Below are 14,802 nucleotides of genomic sequence, written 5' to 3'. Positions count from 1 at the left end.
TACGCATCGCCTTGAATAATAGAAGCGCAGTGAGTGTACAGGGAAGCGAACGTGTCACGTGTACTCGATAGGTTTATACTTTTTTACGAGCTGACGGCGATATATGTTTCTTTTTATGTCTCTCCCTCTCTCGTGTATGTGTGTGCGGCTTGGAGCTTTATGCTCTACGTGAACATGTGCTTTGCGAGGATTTTCGCGTTTGCTGATTACGTGTCTTGCACAGTGAAGTGTGTACGATGTACTTCTTGACACGTACGTTGTATTTCTTATTATGAGTAATTATTATTGCCGCTAATAAACGAGCGTATAAAAATAATACATCGACGCGACTCGTTTCCTTGAAGCTCTTTTTCATACCCTTGCAACGCCGGAGCTTTTTATGCTCGCAACTCGGTCACGTGTTGCTTCGCTCACTGGCTTATGTTTACTGACTACTGTTTTTTTTTTTTAAATCTCCCGCATGATAGAACGTGTTCGCGCATTATACGTCTCCGCATAAAATATGTATCACCTAGCACGGTTTGATTCTCGCGCCTCTTGATGACGAGTTAATTATGGCGCTAAGAAAAGAAAGAGCGCATGCGTAAGCCCTTCTGCGGTCTGAGATCGATTAGTGCGCGCGAGAGCGTCAGATTCGTTTCGGCATCGATCGAGAGCAGTGTGATCCGAAGCCTACCTCTATTCTCGTGTAGCTTTTGTATTGTGCCTGTAGTAATCGCTGTAATTTGAATTATATTTGTTAGTGAATCACTCGCGTGTGATTCCTCCCTTATTTCTATAATTCGTGTAAATAAAGTGCCTGTAATTCCGTGTGGGCGAGACACAAGCGTGCTGTTATCGCATAGCGAATCTTCGCTATAGGTCCCGGTCGCGACGACTCGACGAGTCGTCTCAAGTCGTTCACGGAGCAAGGGCTGGACCCGTTCCCGAGACGTCGGGGCCCTGTGACGTGCTGGGCGTTGCCACCCCGGGATATCTCCATCTTCTCGATCGACAATCTACCCAGAAGAGAGGGTGGTCCGTCACGTACAGCGCACCGATATTTGCGATTTGCGGCGTTATTGTAGGGGCTGATCCCCGAAATATTAGGTAAGGGAGCGCTCTGTAAATATAAGGATCGATTATCCACTGCGTAAGTTAAATTAGATAATAAGTTTTGACTTTTGTATTTTATGCTTACATAAATTCATTAATTTACTTGATCAATAAATAATTTCTATTTCACTAGCTTGCTCAGGCTTTTCCCTCTGTTCCGTGAGGGTTTTTATGCCTAAGCAAGTTACTGTTTATATTTAGGTTAACCGCGAAATTGTTGCATTTTTTTATTTAAGAACCCGACTACTTATTCCTTTTCCCACTTCCTTCATAAATGTAATTTGACTGTTTTCAGAACGTGTGCGATTTCGTAATACACTTATCGACATATCTTTATATGAGAAAATCGAGTTGAAGTAAACCACGAGAGCATAATGGCAGAGGCGAAAACGCAGACGTAGAAAAGAAGAAGAAGCAGTAGGTATATAAGGAAAATCGGTTCGAGTGCGCGGTGCGCGCAACGGGAAGATGTTTGCCTACTTCGTCTCCTCTTACAGCCTCGGCAAACTTCGATTTCCTCCTTTAGCCGCGCGACTCCTGTATTTACAATTGGTTATATACATACCAAACGCTGTGAGGTCTTGGGATCTGTTTTGTAAAATGCGGAGAGTGGAAAGATTTTTTCCAGTTAAGAATCGCGCGAGAAACCCGAGACAACTCGGAGCTTTTAATCAGATCTTTGAAATAATATACGTCTCTGAAAGCGAGAGGGGAAGAGGCGTCTGTGGATATTGAATTTTTTCACGCGGCGTTGTGTAATCCCGTGCTTTAAGATTCTTTCGCAGTGGCTCTTGGAAATAATTATCTAACTTGAGAGTTATTTAAAAATAGTTTAGCTGACAACGGAGTAATTTTATACTCACATATAAACCTGTGCAGTCTGTACAGCAGATCGTCCTGAAACAGAAAAACAAATCTCTGTTAGCGAAACATCTCTGTATCGATTCACAAATCCAACTATCAAATGTTGTCTCATTTACCACTGGCCAGCAGCAGCAGCAGCTGTCAGGCGTATTAATCGCGCGGGTAATAACGGTAATGAAATTAGTTTTACATAACAAACTCGATTAATTTATTCGTCGGGACGCGACGGCCACTCTACATTTTCGAGCCTACTTAGGAGCAACTTTTCTCCTCGCGAGATCGCGGGGGGTAGCTCGAAGAAATTTCGCCACGGGAGAGCTCTCCCGGCTCTCATAAATATTCAAATTGAACGGAGCTCCAACCCTTTATGTAACCCCGGCATTGGTTCGTGAGGACGAATTCTTTTTCGGCCTAATGATATCGGCCCGATGAAATCGAGCAATTCTCATGCCGGGGAGCGAGAGGCGTTATCGAGTGCTCTCCTCGGTACACAGTTTTATTTTTTTTTCTTTCGCTCGCGACGGGGGCAGATTCGACGGTGATTTAATGGACCCGATTTTCGGCTGCGATCGAATTATGAGATATGTATAAATTTGATGCAAAGCTATTCCGAGGGTGTTTTGTGTGCGCACCGTTGATTATCACTTGATTTATGGCTGAAAATTTATCACTGTTGACTCTCGCGGATGGCGAGCGCGATAATGAAGCGAAAATAAGAGGATCCCTTATATTTCGAAACGTAATTATTTCGAGCGATCGTATAACGCGCGGCTTTCATCCGCCGGGTTGTTTCGAGGAAAGGCAAGCGTGTATCGATGCGAAATGTCTGCAGCCATGGAAGTGGAAACTTGTAAAAGCGAAAATACGCGAGCGTGCGCTTGTATTTTCGTTCATACGTCTGCGCGTAGAGAGGACCATTCGTCGATCGCAAAAAGAAACGCCGCTTCCCGTATTCTCACAAAGGAATAATTGCATTATTCGGAAGTAAAAGTCGAATGTTTTTTTCGTAGCTCATCTCGCGGGCGGAACACACTTTGTCAACAAACTTGGCACCGAGAAAACAACGATTAACTAGCCCCGCGCGCGTAGTAAAACGTATAACCTCGTAAGCTTTATTCGTTGTGTTTTTTTTCTCTCGCGGTTTGTCAACTTCAAATCGAATCGCGGACGTAACGCGATACTTTCCACCGCTTAATGACGGAGACGCGTATATAGTATTACGTAAATTTCGCCGTGAAGTTTGCGACAAAGAGCCGAACTTTTTTATGCTCCGTCCAATCTTGAGGTCGCGAGACTTTTATACTTCTTGCCCTGTATGCTTCAAGTCTCGAGGACTCGGTTTGTAAGTTTATTACGCGATTCTTTAAGAGGAGAGCATACCGTGAATTGTTGAACTCGTTATACGCTTACTTGGAATTCAATTGTTATTATTGTTTTCACTACTTTGGAATACATAATACGCGAATTAAAAATCCATCAAGAGAGAGAGAGAGAGAGAGAGAGAGAGAGAGAGAGAGAGAGAGAGAGAGAGACATTTTTGGGGGTCTGGGTGAACGAAATTGAAATTTGAGGGCACACCTCCTAGACGAACTTTTTTTATATCTCTACTTATGTTCCATCTTTTGTATTAAAGAACTTAAGGTATAAACAAACGGGTGGATTATCCCGAGAGAAAGTTTGTGTTCTACTTTTTCAACGGCTGACTAATTTCGTTCTATTCCACTTTTACAAACTCGTATCTCGTGCAATAAAAGTTCCGAAAATAACTGATGACTCCATTTATGCGCACGAAATTAGGGAAGATTACATACAAATTGCTGTACTTTCCTCATCAAGCTTCCCCTTCCCAAAAACTGAAGACCCAGACCTGCAATTTGTTTTCTATTTATCAGGCTCTCGCATCAACGTGTCTCGCCGTAAAAGTACAAAGCGAGTCTCGTAAAAAATAGACGAATAGGGGGCGCAGCCCCCTATTCACAGTGAAACAAACTAGCGACATTAAAATTTTTATTAGCGCGACTCCACCTCTCTCCCGCAAGCGCGCTCACGATATAAGGAAAAGCGGCAGCAGATTGCCGGCTGTCCCACATAGTCCGACTCTCGACACCCTAAGAGGATTCCACGTCCGCAGAGGGATTGTATGTGCCGGCGCCGCGTGCCATACTTACGCCGCGGCGAATTCTCGTTAGACGCGCGAAATTTCTGGGGGACATTCCAGCGACGGATGTTTGAAATTTCGCGCGTCGGATGCGGCTCTGCATTTTTTTTTATTATCATCCGCTCTGGGGATGATGGGTTTATTGACGCTATAGGGGGTTGTTTACGGGATGCGTTTAAGAAATGGTCAAGTGAACTGAGATTTCGTATTGTTATTTCGATTCTATTTGTACAAAGCATTCGACTGTTTTACCGACTGCATACACTAAATAATTGCATTTGGAAATAAACTTGCAAACAGATTTACTGCCCGTGATTTTGCATTAAGTAGGCTAAACCACTAACAAAATCTCAACAAATTATCGATTAATCAACCTCCTCAAGCATGATAAAAAAAACGGCAGATCTCAACTTCGGGAAGCAAAAACAACTCACTCTATTTGATGTATGCGGGCTTGTTGGGGTGGCCCAAAAGAGCGGGCGAGCGGAGGGAGAGATGTGTGCGCTGCTGCAGAACTGCTGGTGCTCGTGAGGCTCTCTCTCTCTCTGAAGAGCGGAGTGAAGGAGGGCCTGATCTCAGGCAGGCGGCGTGACAGCAGGTAGACAGGCGAGGAGGCCTGCTGAGGTTCCTTGTTCTTGGCTTCTTCGTTGCCTAGAGAGCGGACACTGCTCGGACCTCTCTAGGTCGACTCTTGGAGCGAGTCTGGACGAGGGAGGGCCGCCCAACCCGGTGAAGGCTGCACCACCCAGTTTCGTATAAGGGGAAAGGGGGAGCTCCGAGGAGCTTTGTGTTTATATTTATTGCGGGGCCAATCCCAAAGAGGGATCGGTCCACTCAAAAATGACTAAGAGGCGCGGAGCGCTTTAGTCGGTGATCGTTAGATCAATGGCCGCCTCAGCTATCTTTCCCTCGGCTAAGGACACCGGAGGATGAGGGGCGTGAGCCGCCTTCTTCCTCGGTGGAAGTCGCAGCGGAGTCCTGAGGAGCTCGTTGCGGACAACCTTGGGCTTCGGGATCCCGGGTTTTTGCGGGGCGGTCCGCTTCCTGACGGCTGGCGAGGGCGACGCCTTCCGTTTGGTCGGGGAGACCAGCAAGACCTTGCGGGACTCTGGCCGAGCGGCTTGGCCCGCTGCTATCTTCCTGCTGATGATGCTCAGCCGTGGAAGAGCGGCTGGGGGCGGGTCTGTCGGAGGAGCCGCCAAGAGCGCTCGGAAGTCAGGAGAGGCAGGGCGAGCGGACGTGTCCACCAGTTCCAGGTGCTCCGGCCACTCGGCGCAGATGACGTCGACTGCAGGCTCGGGAGCAGGCTGTTGCGGCGGAGACGGAGGAGGCCAATCCACCTGGGTAGCACAGTCTTGATGGGCGCTTGTCGGCTCGGTCTGAGTGGCGGCGTCGACTCCTGGCGGAGGCCGACGTTGCCGTTCCAAAACTCCTGCCCGATGGGCCTGAGTGAGATAGAGCCGAGTGAGCTCCAATTCGGCCCGTAAGGCTGCGTAAGATGGTCTCGGCATGCGAGAAGGAAGGGGAGGCGAAATAATTACGAGAGTAATTTATTCGTAAACAAAAATCAGATTTATTTCCGTGTTCTGGTAAGCTGTGCAGGTTGCCTAGGCACCGTGCTCCAATACTAGATCCGGAATCTGATCGGAGGGGGGGATGATTTAGCGCCGGGCCCGGCGCCTCTATATGCCCCCCGGAACGCTCTCCCACTATAGGGAGGGCGAACTGGTGGCGTCGGACGCCTAGCGGCCGGGCGCGGAACTACTGGCGCGGTGCGCTATAGTGACGGTATGTCGGGTTGCGCGTGTTTAGGGGCTTGTGCGAGAGAGCCTGCGGGTGGGTTATAACAATTCCCCCCTTACATAAAAGGCTCTCGAGCACGGGCCTGGCAACTTGCACTACATTAATTATTGTTATTTTTATTATTTGTGATCGGCGTAGGTAGATCGGAACTTAACGTATATATAAAAATATGTTTCGCGACAGCTGTTTACAGATAAAATTTAACCTAAGTTCGCACGCTCTTTTTTTTTTTTTTTTTTTTTTTTTTTTTTTTTTTTTACAAAGACCTTAACCTAATAGGGCGCCCTTAAAATTATTATCTCGCAATTAAATTCACTTAAACACTAATTCACTTAACCGCAGTCTTGGCTACCACTTCACTGAGTGTTTTTATCATCGTGTATTTAGACACGGTAATTCACTTTCTTCCGTTGACGAAGGTTGTATCGCCGGTGCGATTCGTCGTCGTCCTCGGTGCTGCTCCTTGGAGCGGCGGTTTCCTGGCTGCTGCTAGGAGTGGCTCCCTCCTGGGTGCCTGTAGACGGGGCTTTGGGCTGATCGTCTGTGAATGGAGCATCCTCCTGGATGTCCTCGGGTTGAGCGTCCGTCCGGGCGCTCGAATGTGTGATGGGTTGCCCGCCGTCGGTGGGGGCGTTGAATGGTTGGGTGTCCTCGTGAGCTCTACGAGGAGTTGTGGCGGAAGACGTGTGCCCGTCAGGGGGGCGTAACGACGTCTGTGGTGCCGATGGGGTGTGGTCAGCTGCTTGCTGGCCGTGGAAGGGTTGCAGCTCCTTGGAGTAGACTTTCGTGGGACTGCCGTCCTTGTCTACCATGAAGATGTCGCTGCTGAGTTGGTGGGTCACGCGGTACGGGCCTTCCCATTTCTGGGCGAAGCCGGCGTGGAAACCTTCTGCCGCTTTTGACAGAGGGTGGTTCCGTATGTGGACGAGGTCGCCGACCTTGAATCCGCATGCGGGGGTTTGGGCCTTGGCGTACTTCTGCTGGTACTGGCCTTGACTGGCCAGGGCGGCTGCAGTGCGCTCTTGTAGGGTGGGGGGAGGGTTCTTTGCCTGAGGAATCCTCCAGTCCCCTGGTCGCGAGAGCACTCGGCCCATGAGCAGCTCCGCGGGAGTGAGTCCGGTGGCGGCGTTGCGCCGGTTGCGTAGCTGATAGAGGATTTTGGGCAACTGTGTGTCCCAGTCTTTATGTCGGCGTCCGTGTAGGTGGACTCGGAGTCCTTTCTTTATCTCCTGGTTCCTTCGTTCGGTTGGGTTGGCTTGTGGGTGGTAGATGGCAGTCGTCCAGAGCTGTGCTTCCCAACGCTCGCATGCGCTTTCCCAGGCTTTGCTAGTGAACTGAGGGCCGTTGTCGGACAGGATAGCCCGTGGGTACCCCCAGCGGGAGAAAACTTCCTCCTCGAGGATCTTGGTGAGTCGGCTGGCGTCGGAGGAGCCGAGCGCAAATGCCTCGGTCCACCGAGAGAATAGGTCGGTGATGACGAAGATGAAGCGTCGCTTCTTCGCTGTGAGCGGGTATGGTCCCATGAGGTCGACGGCAATCGTGTCCCATGGTTTTGTGGGTTGGTGTGGCCGCATCGGACCTGAGGAAGTGGCTCTACTCTTGTGGCAGGCGCAGAGCATGCACTGGCGAACGTGATTTCTCACGTCGTCTCTCATCCTGGGCCACCAGTATAGTTGCTGGACGGCTCTGAGGGTTTCGTCGGATCCGGGGTGACCGGCGTACACCGAGTCGTGGTGTTCGTGGAGAATTCGCGGAGTCAGCGCTTGAGGAACGAGGATTTTCCAGTCGGACTTCTCCGTGTCGCATATCCAGAGAATTTCGTTCTCGATCTTGTGTTTGGACGCTTCGTCCTGGGTTGCGGCTCCATTTTTTAGCAGCTTCTTTGCCAGCTTGGTGCAGTGCTGGTCTGCTTGCTGCGCTGCCTGAATCTCGTCGATAAGAGGCGTGGTGCTCTCGATGAGGTTTATGCTCAGGTGTTTTTCGGAACTGACAGGGGCGCTCTTAGGCGGCAGGAGTCTTTCGTAATCGTCGACACCCTCGGTGGTTTCGTCGGCTGGGTTGCGAGAGAGAAAGTCGGCAAGCTGGTTGGATTTTCCGGGGCAGTGCTCAATCTTAGGGTCGAATTCTTGTAGGAGCAATGCCCATCTCCTCAGCTTGTCTCTCGTGTCCTTAAAAGTGCGCAGCCAAGTCAAACCTTTGTTGTCTGTTCGTAGCGTGAACGGTTGGTTATCAAGCAGATGACGATAGCGCTTGATGGCCCAGACTGCCGCGAGGCACTCTTGCTCGTTGCTGTGGTAGCGTGATTCGGTTGGATTGAATTTGGCGCTGGCGTAGCTGATGATGCTACGACTGCCGTCAGGTCGTTCCTGATAAAGGACGGCACCCATGCCTTTGGCGCTGGCGTCTGTTTGAAGAATATAGGGCCAGCCTGGGTGTGGTCGACTGAGTTTGAGCGGTTTCTGAAGTTCTTCTTTAAGCTTCTCGAAAGCTTGCTGCGCTCGTGCGTTCCATCGGAAACCCGATTTGCCCGTGGTCAAGTCGGTTAATGGAGCGGCGATTTCGGCATAGCCAGGGACGTATTCCCGTAGCCAGTTGCATGTGCCAAGAATTGATTGGAGCTGTTTTCGTGTGGTGGGGACTGGCGCTTCGGCGATTTTTTGCACGTGTTCTGGCTTGGCCTCGTTGCCTTTGCTCGTGATGACGTGTCCGAGGTATTCGAGACGATCCACGGCGAAGCGACATTTTTCTAAAGCAGCCGTCAGGTTGTGTATGCGTAGTCTTTCCAGAACCTTAGCTACGTGGACAAAATGGTCGTCGAGGCTTCGGGAGTAGACTATGATATCGTCCAAGTAGACTAAGCAGAAAACGTGGAGGTATCCGACTAGTACTTCTTGGCTCATGAGCTGTTGGAAAGTTCCCGTGGCTGCCTTAAGGCCAAATGGCATGACATTGAACTGGTAGCAGCCGCCAGAGGCTGTTGAAAATGCTGTGTATTTTTTGGAAGCTGGGTCCATTGGGATTTGCCAGTACCCGCTCTTCAGATCGATCGATGTGAAGATGCTGGCGTCGCCCAGATCCTTGAGCGCGTCAGCGATGTGAGGGACTGGTTGTGCTGCGTCTGTAGTAATGCCGTTGAGCCGGCGGTAGTCGACGCAGAAGCGATATCGCCCGTCCTTCTTCTTAGGCAGGACGATCGGCGAGCAATAGGGTGAGGTCGCTCTTTCAATGACGTCGCTCGCTAGCATCTCCTTTATTTGTTTGTCAATTTCCTTTTGCTTCGTCTCGGATTCCCGGTGTGGGGGTAGCCTAAAAGGCTTTTCGGTGGCCACGTTTATGACGTGTTTGACTGTCCTCGTTCGTGGAAGTTTTTGACCATCCCGTGCAAACACGACACTGTGCTCTTTCAAGAGTTGGAGTAGGCGTGTGAGATCGCCTCTTGTGAGGTCGTGATGCAGTTCACCAATGTTGATGAGGGCTGGTTGTTCCCGAGGCGCGCAATGCGTGAGTGGTGCCGTGATGCGGATCTGTTGCCCGAGATAGACAACATCTTGTGTGAGGTCCACCACGCATTCTTCCTTCTTTAACCAGGGTAATCCGAGCACTAGTGAGTGTCGTATGTTAGGGGATACGTGTGTGTGTAAATTGAAAATTGCTCCCTGAATCTCTATCTTGAGATCGGTTTCGCCGGTCATTGTGAGCTTCGTGCCTTCGCCTGCCAGCTGACAACTCGTCGAGCGCTGCCTTACGTGCTGGCCGGCGGGCAAGAGAGATGATTTTATCACGTTGGCGGAGGCTGCGGTATCCACAAGTGCTATTATCTCCTCTCCTTGAAGCTTGACTTTTATGCGCGGGAGCTGTTCGGATCTGCCGAAGCAGCTTACTTCCGGTCGTTCGAGTTGGTGGCGTCGGACGCCGGTTTGTCCGCCGCCTTGCGCCAGTTTTCCGACTGGCTTCCTCGTTTGGCTTGGTAAACGGCGCAGTCTTTGTGGAAGTGCCGCTCAGGGCAATGCCAGCACTGTGGAAGCGTCGTCTTTTTGTCGGAGTTTTGGGAGGCGGGTTTGTTGTCGCTGACGACGGGTTTGGTTGCCTTTAGTTTGTTCTGCGTTTCTTCTCCTTCGTCCCTTTCGGCCTGTAGGGACCTGTTTAGAAGGTCCGCGAAGTCGACGAGCGTAACGGGGCGCAGGGTCTTGCGGAGAGATGGTTTGACGAGGTTGACCAGGGTGCTGACCTTGTTTGCCTCGGTCTCATTCGGTCTGACCCGTTGAAAGAGCAAGTATTTTTCCTGTAGGAAGGCTCCTACGGATTCCTTGTCGCCTTGCTTCTTGGAGTAGAGCTGAGCGATCAGTTCTCCCTTGATGGCGTCGCTGTCGAAGCGATTTGCGAGAAGCTCTCTAAAACGTGGCCAGTCAAAATCAAGGGTTTTGTAGCATTGCCACCATTTGTCTGCGTCTCCGCGCAAACCCTTCTCTATGACACTCGTCCTTTGACCCTCCGGGATCTGGTAGGATTCGATATATTCTTCGCACTTGCGAAGGTAGCGCTGTGGGTCTTCATGCCCAAGGCCTTTAAATTCAGGGAGAGGTGGTCTGTGACCGTACAAAGCCTGGCAGAAGGCGTTCCAGTTTTGCATTGCGGGTGGTAGGCCTCTGAGGCCTGCGTCCCTGTTGCCTCCTGCGCCTCCTGCGGCATCGTTGCCTCCGTTGTTCCCTGCGTTATCCATGTCGGGCGGATTTCTTTTAGGTATGGGAGCGTCGTCTAGCGCGTCGCCTGGGGCGCCTTCTTCGCTCTGTGCGACGTCTGACGCGTTGCTCTCGTTCTGTGGTTCTGGCGTGCGCTCAGGTGATGGAGATCGCTCTTCTTGGTTGGAGCTTTCGTTGTCACTTGAGCTGTTACTGGGATTGGGCGCCACTGCGTTATTCTCTACTCGCAGAAGTAGTGCTTGTGAGCGGGTGATAGGTCTCTTGACGGTGAATGCTGTACGGGCATTGAGTTGTCGGAAGTCAATGGTGAAGCGGTATCGAGGAGTTCTCGAAGGGATGATGATCGGCCGGGAGTTGATGTTGGTGTGTGGGCGACTAACGCCTCTGGTTCGTGCCCGGATGGCTCCGTCGGTCATGAGTTCGCCTGTGATCTCAGACCACAGCTGACGATGTCAGGCCCCACGTTCGGGCCGCCACTTGATGTATGCGGGCTTGTTGGGGTGGCCCAAAAGAGCGGGCGAGCGGAGGGAGAGATGTGTGCGCTGCTGCAGAACTGCTGGTGCTCGTGAGGCTCTCTCTCTCTCTGAAGAGCGGAGTGAAGGAGGGCCTGATCTCAGGCAGGCGGCGTGACAGCAGGTAGACAGGCGAGGAGGCCTGCTGAGGTTCCTTGTTCTTGGCTTCTTCGTTGCCTAGAGAGCGGACACTGCTCGGACCTCTCTAGGTCGACTCTTGGAGCGAGTCTGGACGAGGGAGGGCCGCCCAACCCGGTGAAGGCTGCACCACCCAGTTTCGTATAAGGGGAAAGGGGGAGCTCCGAGGAGCTTTGTGTTTATATTTATTGCGGGGCCAATCCCAAAGAGGGATCGGTCCACTCAAAAATGACTAAGAGGCGCGGAGCGCTTTAGTCGGTGATCGTTAGATCAATGGCCGCCTCAGCTATCTTTCCCTCGGCTAAGGACACCGGAGGATGAGGGGCGTGAGCCGCCTTCTTCCTCGGTGGAAGTCGCAGCGGAGTCCTGAGGAGCTCGTTGCGGACAACCTTGGGCTTCGGGATCCCGGGTTTTTGCGGGGCGGTCCGCTTCCTGACGGCTGGCGAGGGCGACGCCTTCCGTTTGGTCGGGGAGACCAGCAAGACCTTGCGGGACTCTGGCCGAGCGGCTTGGCCCGCTGCTATCTTCCTGCTGATGATGCTCAGCCGTGGAAGAGCGGCTGGGGGCGGGTCTGTCGGAGGAGCCGCCAAGAGCGCTCGGAAGTCAGGAGAGGCAGGGCGAGCGGACGTGTCCACCAGTTCCAGGTGCTCCGGCCACTCGGCGCAGATGACGTCGACTGCAGGCTCGGGAGCAGGCTGTTGCGGCGGAGACGGAGGAGGCCAATCCACCTGGGTAGCACAGTCTTGATGGGCGCTTGTCGGCTCGGTCTGAGTGGCGGCGTCGACTCCTGGCGGAGGCCGACGTTGCCGTTCCAAAACTCCTGCCCGATGGGCCTGAGTGAGATAGAGCCGAGTGAGCTCCAATTCGGCCCGTAAGGCTGCGTAAGATGGTCTCGGCATGCGAGAAGGAAGGGGAGGCGAAATAATTACGAGAGTAATTTATTCGTAAACAAAAATCAGATTTATTTCCGTGTTCTGGTAAGCTGTGCAGGTTGCCTAGGCACCGTGCTCCAATACTAGATCCGGAATCTGATCGGAGGGGGGGATGATTTAGCGCCGGGCCCGGCGCCTCTATATGCCCCCCGGAACGCTCTCCCACTATAGGGAGGGCGAACTGGTGGCGTCGGACGCCTAGCGGCCGGGCGCGGAACTACTGGCGCGGTGCGCTATAGTGACGGTATGTCGGGTTGCGCGTGTTTAGGGGCTTGTGCGAGAGAGCCTGCGGGTGGGTTATAACATATTTATTGCTCGGGGAAAAAAAAAATTCAGCAGAAGAGCACCCCACAGAGAGAGAGAGAGATAGCATCCCGCAAAAACAGACAGACAAGGCCGCGAGAGTGACGAAAGCCGGCTGTATAGAGCCATAGCTGGCGGATACAGCAGCAGCAGCAGTAGCAGAAGTGGATCCGAGAGGCATTATTGCCGCGGAGGGAGGTGAAAGCGCGTGACACCGGGCAAATCCTCGCCGGCGGAGAAAAAGCACGCCTCGCTGTTTGCTCTAAACAAGACTGGATGTGCTCGGACGCTTTTTTCTCTCCCCCTCCTCTCTTTCACCCGAAAGTCTCTGACGCGTTCGCGTGAAAATTCATATCGGCGCCGAGGCGATAATGCGAGAGCGAAAGACAAAAAGCGAGCGAGCTGAAATTTTAATGCTTTTGTGTTTCACGCTCGAACTTTTTTTGAGAGCTTTTGTGCGCACGGCTTACGTTTCGGCGCTGGCTTTGCGAGAAACGTTACAAGAGTACCTGCAGGCATAGAGCTGATGTTGAAATTCGTCAGCTAGATACTGAATCAAAGTTTTCACGGCCGAAGGTAAAACGGTTTTGCGAAGTTCGAACGAACGAAAAAAGCTCGTCGAGAAACAGTGTGTTGCTTATCCGTTCGCGGGTAAAAAACAGACTAGAAAAGGGGGCGAGAAAGCCAGCTCCTGCTGCTGCTGCTGGCGCTGCTGTCAAGCTTTGAGCAATTTTAAATGTAAATTAAAGTATTGGCCCGGTCTCTCACTCGGAGGTCGCGTCTGCGGGGTGTCGTCGTGTCGACGGCGGCGACAACGCCTCAGCCGCATTTGCATATTAAGTGGTCGCGACCCAATAACATCCCACCCTTCGAGCTGCTCTCGCGCTCTCTCTCTCTCTCTCTCTCTCTCTCTCTCTCTCTCTCTCTCTCTCGTCGTGACAGAATTTCATGAGGCCACCGCTGCTGCTGCTGTAGTCCATGAGAGGCAGAGAGAGAATGAGAGTATACGGCCGAGGGAGAAAGAATTAACAGGGGCTGGCGGGGAATTCGGTTTTTCCCGCGGAAACGTATATAGTACGAAAGCTCCTTCGAATATATGGCTATGAATTTTTCAGTGCGGCCGAACGTCTCGTAATTGAGCTGATGATTCTTTCGTTACACGACGCGTATGCGTTTTATACTGCACGTTCGTAAAGGTGCGGGACGTTTATTAGCGGAGGAAAATTGCGTACAGGGCTGGCGCAGGGCTCGTATAGTCCGAAAATCGTAAAAATCAATATGTTTTCTCGACTGTGCGTAAAAAGAGCAGCGAAATGCTGCAGGACGACGGAGATAGAGGAAAGAGCCAAACGAAGGAGGAGGATATATCCCAACAGCGGGTTTTACGAGAGAGAGAGAGAGAGAGAGAGAGAGAGAGAGAGAGAGAGAGAGAGAGAGAGCTGGAAAAGCATCAAAATAGAGACGACGAATACTCTCCTGACTGACGTTGTATGGTCTCGACGACGACACGACGGGACGAGAGAGGGAGAAAATGAGAAGTCGAGCGGCCCTTAACAGCCGACTAACGATTCAGATGGAGTTGAAAGAGAAAGCCTCGGGCGATTCGAATCGAGGACAAACTATCTCTTCTTGACCGTTTCCCTGTCTGTTATTTTTTTATCGTTTGGCGTTATATCCTAGAAACTAAATAGGAGCTTTATTTTACCAATTTTTGTTTCCAACAAAGAGGAATATTTTTCATCGGTCTCAACGCGCGCACACTTTACACATCGGGGAAAAATCCGTCAAGTGGCCGATGCAGTTCGGTAACAAATGAAGATTGAGCGTCGTCGTCTTGTTCGCCTCGCGTTCAGCGAAGAGACAGCCGCTGCAGCCGTTGGTCAAGCGGCCGTCCTTCCCTCCCTCCTCCCCGAGCCGTGATTAATTAAAAGCACCGGACCACCTTTCTCGCTGAAAGACGAAGCGTCCTGCTGCGCGTGACATTTCGTCGCGCAAAATAAACTCGCGCGGACATCCTGTACACGGGCTAAGCCGCTCCTCTCTCGCCAGAGAAACCGGATGACATTGTCTCTCCTCTATAGTCTTTATAAAAAGAAAATATTCGTTGTAAAAGCTCCTCTTTCCCTTTTATTTTTTGTTAACAAAGCTTCGTCCAAAATTTCCCAAGCACGTGGGAGAGACAGAGACGGGGAAGGGAAGAGGGCGCGAGAAAAATGGCAAAAGGGTCTCTTGCGGTACATTTGGCTTTTATTGAATATAACGCGAAACTCGCGCGCGCTTCCCCCCTCGTCGCGCCC

At 51.5% G+C, this 14,802-nt stretch overlaps 1 long non-coding RNA gene across 2 annotated transcripts in view; it reads right to left on the bottom strand.

Moving 5' to 3' along the window:
• The window catches only part of LOC116417761, a 67,086-nt gene that overhangs the window by 19,118 nt on the left and 33,166 nt on the right, over positions 1-14,802 (bottom strand). For both annotated transcript variants that reach the window (XR_004228021.2, XR_004228022.2), the window contains exon 4: positions 1,959-1,992. This is a non-coding gene — a long non-coding RNA (uncharacterized LOC116417761). The remainder of the gene's footprint in view (positions 1-1,958; positions 1,993-14,802) is intronic.

This window comes from Nasonia vitripennis, chromosome 5 (genome assembly GCF_009193385.2).
Source record: "Nasonia vitripennis strain AsymCx chromosome 5, Nvit_psr_1.1, whole genome shotgun sequence".
In the NCBI taxonomy this organism is placed as follows: Eukaryota; Metazoa; Arthropoda; class Insecta; order Hymenoptera; family Pteromalidae; genus Nasonia; species Nasonia vitripennis.
This window is presented reverse-complemented; position numbering and strand designations above follow the sequence as displayed.